This window comes from Elephantulus edwardii, unplaced genomic scaffold (genome assembly GCF_000299155.1).
Source record: "Elephantulus edwardii isolate Elephantulus edwardi_28Jun2011 unplaced genomic scaffold, EleEdw1.0 scaffold00123, whole genome shotgun sequence".
In the NCBI taxonomy this organism is placed as follows: Eukaryota; Metazoa; Chordata; class Mammalia; order Macroscelidea; family Macroscelididae; genus Elephantulus; species Elephantulus edwardii.
In genome coordinates, this window is record NW_006399873.1 from 4,394,463 (window position 1) to 4,399,228 (window position 4,766).

Sequence of the window (4,766 nt, forward strand, 5' to 3'; positions counted from 1 at the left end):
CTTTGAAACAGATGACGGAGAGAACTGTATAAAAGCAATATATGATTAGGTATAATTGGAATAACAAGAGTCCAGGATAAGAGTTGCATAATAAAGTGGTTGGGGTGGGGGGGGTTGCTGTATAACAATGAAAGAACTTTTTTTTCCAATGAAAAAAGTGAACTGGTGGGGAGGGGGTACAGGGATGAAAGTGTACAACAATGAATGGATGGAAATGCAAGTTTTATAAACTTTCATTAAAATCTACAAAGCTCTTTCTTTCAGCATTGTCTTCAGCAGGCTCTCTCAATACCTTATCACTACCTGGATTTTATCCAGTTGAGTTCATTGAATGATACTCTTTTGTTTTGCCAAAATACAAAAAATAAATAAATACAACAATTAACCCCCCCAAAATAAATAGCAAACTCTAGTTTATATATTCTGATATATAATGAAATAATTATCTTTTTGAAGTAAAAATGTAGACTATGTTTCATTGGTGAATATCCCGCAAGAGACAATTTCAGTAATCTTATGTCATATTTGCTATATGTTTTCATTTATATTGACCTTTGGGAATTTCTCAATACTAAATAACTCCTGTTGTTCTTGTTGTATACTGTCCAGTTGCATGAAACTCATAGTGACCCTGTGCACAATACTCTGAACCTTGACCTATCTTGAGCCAACCTCACCGTCTCTGACACATCTGCTCCTATTACTCCAGTTACTGCATCAATACACCTTATCCAAGGTCTTGTCTTGTTCCTCTACCCATCCAAACATGATGTGATGGCATTTTCCTAAGACTGGCCCTTCCTGGTAATATGCCCAAAGAATATGAGATGAAGCTTTTAAATCCTTGCCTCTCGAGAGCTACTTGATTTCACTCTCTGCAGGGCAGACCTGCTCTCTCTGCAATACTTGGTATGTTCAATACTCTTCTCCAACATTATTTTTCTTCTGTCACTCTTCATCTGTGCCTAGCTTTCTGATTCATAGCAAGTAATTGTGAAGACCAGGACCTGAATCTGGTGCACCTTAATTTCTGTATTGACATCTTTGCTTTTCAGCACTTTGAAGAGGTCTCTGAAAACTGACTTTCCTAATTTAATTTTTATTTTGATTTCCTGGATGCTGATTCCTAGAGTGTTGATTGTGGACCCAAGTAGGCTCACATTATTAACAATTTCAAATTGTTTTCCATCTATCATGGTGCTATCAATTGTCCTCATGGTGCTATCAATTGTCCCAGTAATGAGAATCTTTTTTTTTCTTCATGTCAAGCTTCAATTTATATTGAGGACTGCAGTTCTTGACCTTCTGCAGCAGATGGTCCAGATCCTCCTCAGTTTCTGCTAGCAAGATTATGTCGTCTACATAATGTAAGCTGTTGATGAGTCTTACTCCAGTTCTGATGTCTCACTCCTCCTCATAAAGAGTATCCTTCCAAATGATCTGCTCTTCATATAGATTGGAAAAGTATGGAGATAAGATGCATCTCTGACACTCCTTTTCTGATTTTCAACCGTGCAGTGTTTCTTTGCTTTGTTCTGGCAACTGCTTTTGGTTCAAGTATAGGTTTTGCATGAGTATAATCAAGTGTTCTGGGATTCCCATCTTTCTTAAGGTTAGCCACAATTCGTTGTGATTCACATGGTCAAATGCCTTTGTATAGTCAATGAGACACAGATAAATTTTCTTCTTGTACTCTCTGCTTTCACCCAAGAGCCATCTGACATTGGCAATGATGATTCTAGTACTATGGTCTCTTCTAAACCCAGCTTGTACTTCTGGTATTCCTCTGTTGATGCACTGTTCCAGTTATTTTTGGACAATCTTCAGCAAGATTTTGTTTGTGTATGATATTAATGATATGATTAATAATTTTCATACTCTGTCAGATAACCTTTTTTAAAAAAAATTGGAATAAATATGGATTTTTTTTCCAGTCAGTTGACCAGATAGTAAACCTGGGGAACATATGCAGGCTAGCATCTGTTTGCTGAAATATGCCAACTGGTGTTCCATCAATTCCTGGGGCCTTTTTTCCCTCAGTTCTTTCAGAGCCTCTTGAACTTCCTCCTTCATCACCATGTTGTTTCATGAAACTCTTCTGTGTCAACCAATTCTCTTTGGTAAAGTGACTCTGAGTACTCCTTCTATCTTTTAAATTTCCTGCACCATTTAATATTCTGTTCATAGTAGCTTTAAGCATTACAGCTCATGTTTGGATTTTTTCCTTTGTTCCTTCAGCTTAAGAAAGGCCAAGTAAGTTTGTCCCTTTTGATTTTCTGACTCCAGCCATTTAGACATTTCACTTAAAGACTTTTCTTTGTCTTCTTGAGCTGCCCTTTGAAATCTTCTGTTCAGCCCTTACCTTCCTGATTTCTTACCTTTGCTTTGACTTCTTGACACTCGGGTACAATATTCAGAGTCTCTTCTGACATTCATTTCAATCTTTTTTCCTCTTCTGTATGTAATGGCCTTTTGCATTCATCAAGGATGATATTCTTGATGTCTTCCCACTCCTTATCTTATCTTCATTCATTAGTGTCCAAAGCCTCAGACCTATTCTTGAGATGGCTTTAAAATTCATGTAGTAGAGATTCAACATCAAATTTTGATTCTGTGGATTTTATTTAGCTTCAGTTTGAACTTGTACATGAGTAGTGGATAGTCTGTTTCACGATCAGCACCTGGTCTAGTTTTGTTTTCTTTCTTTTTTTTTTTTTTGTGGGTCACCCATTTGAGAATAGGGTTGCAGACTGGCTGTTTTATGCTGAACAAGGGCATTGAGATGAAGGGAAAGGGGAGTCCAATTTTTTTTTTTAACTTAGGAAAAATAAAATACCTGCTCCTATTTTTCTACAGATATCATAGGTTCAAATTCCTTTATTACAATACCAACATTTACAATTTTTGAGTAAGAAGTCTGTTGCAGTTAATAGTGTTGCTTCTACATCCCTGTAACTATACAAACACTGGCTCCATGCCACATCAAGAAGACTGCTTTTTTCAGCTTTTCTATTTCTACCTCTGCATTGTCTTATTGCCTTCTCTTCTCCCAAATTTTTTCATAGTTGTTTTTAAAATTTCTTTACGAAAAAGAAATACCATGATACTTTTTCAGTGCTTCCATAAAGTACAGCAGCTCACTAATTTGTGCTTTAAGTTCATTCACTAGACTTTTCTTCCCTGTCTTCATTTCAGCTTTGATCTCTAATGAAGTTAGGAAAGCAAATTCATAAGGCTTAGAAGCAGCATTTACAGGTGTTAGAAGGAGCATAGATGGCTGAGATGGCTTTGGAGGGTTACAGGTATCCTTTTTAAATTAAGACTGATTTAATTTTACATTATCTTCCTTTTTTTGGTATTTTTTCTGGGCTTTGAGTTGGAGGAATTCCACCATGAAGTCACCGGGCAATCTTCTCTCAGATATCTTACGACTATTTTCAGTGCGATGAAGTACTTTTTCTAAGGATGCTATAACATCAAAATATACAAGATCAAAATGGAGGAAATTGGGTAATTCCCTTAAACTTAAGAAAAGACACATGGCAAACAGGCTAGAAAGCCAAATCTGTTTCTTTCAAACTTCTTACTACAGAGTAATCTACCTTTACTGATTTGGGTCTAAGTGGTAGCTGATCAGAATCTAGCTTTGGTTTTGATACCGGCTCAGTTTCAAATTTTGATGAAATGGTAGAAAGCTCACCATTCACCTTTGCTATAGGAGGTGAAGGGATTGGTTTTTAGGTCATTTTGGTAGTATTATTCCAGGAGATCTTAATATATTATTGGCTTTTTTTGGTGGAGTAGAATTTTTGGGTGAAAATTATGAAATGACTGGTTTAAGTTTCTGTTCTAGAGCTGATTTTTCATCTCTTTCTTCAGGCTTTATTGAAAAATATTTCCTTTCGTGAAGCTGGACTCTTAGCAGAAGGTGGTGGTTTCTTTGGTTTTGGAAATTTCATATTCATTTATCAAAAACAACAAAATTGTCTGGAAATACTCCTTCTTTATCATTTTCAACCTTCCACCAGCCAGTTTCTCTAGTCTCCTTATCAATAGATTCTCTCCTTCTTTAAAACTAAGTTTATCTTTATTAGTGCAATCACAGGTAAATATGCAAAAATTCTTAACAAAATGCTAGCCAATAGAATTCAAAAGTACATAAAAAAAATAATTCACCATGCACAAGTAGGATTCATGACAGATATGCAAGAATGGTTCAACATAAGAAAAACAATCAACGGAATTCACCATATTTACAAAGTAAATAATAAGAGCCATATTGTTTACAAAGTAAACAATAAGAGCCAATTGATGCAGAAAAGGCATCTGACAAAATCAAACACTCCTTCCTGATTAAGACACTCAGTAGAATTGAAATAGAAGGGAATTTCCTCAACATATTAAAAAGTGTATATGTAAAACCAAGAGCCAACATCATTTTCTATGAGTAAAAAATAAAAGCATTTTCCTTGTGAACAGGGACCAGACAAGGATACCCACTGTCACTACTTTTATCCAATACTGTATCAAAAGTGCTAGCTAGGACAATATGGTAAAAGAAGGAAATGAATAGCATCTAAATTGACAAAGAGATGGTTAAACTATCACTATGTGTCTTTGGCATTACTTGCTATGCTTAAGAGAGCTGTACAATGACCAGGGGTGATAGGAGGGTTGATGTATTTGAGCTTTGGTGCTGGAGAAGAGTACTGAATATACCATGGACTGCTAGAATAACAAACAAGTTCATCCTGGAGAGGGTGAAG

General features: G+C 35.9%; 1 pseudogene; it reads right to left on the reverse strand.

Moving 5' to 3' along the window:
* Nucleotides 1–3,082: 3,082 nt before the first annotated feature.
* The window catches only part of LOC102871792, a 6,725-nt pseudogene continuing 5,041 nt past the window's right edge, over nucleotides 3,083–4,766 (reverse strand).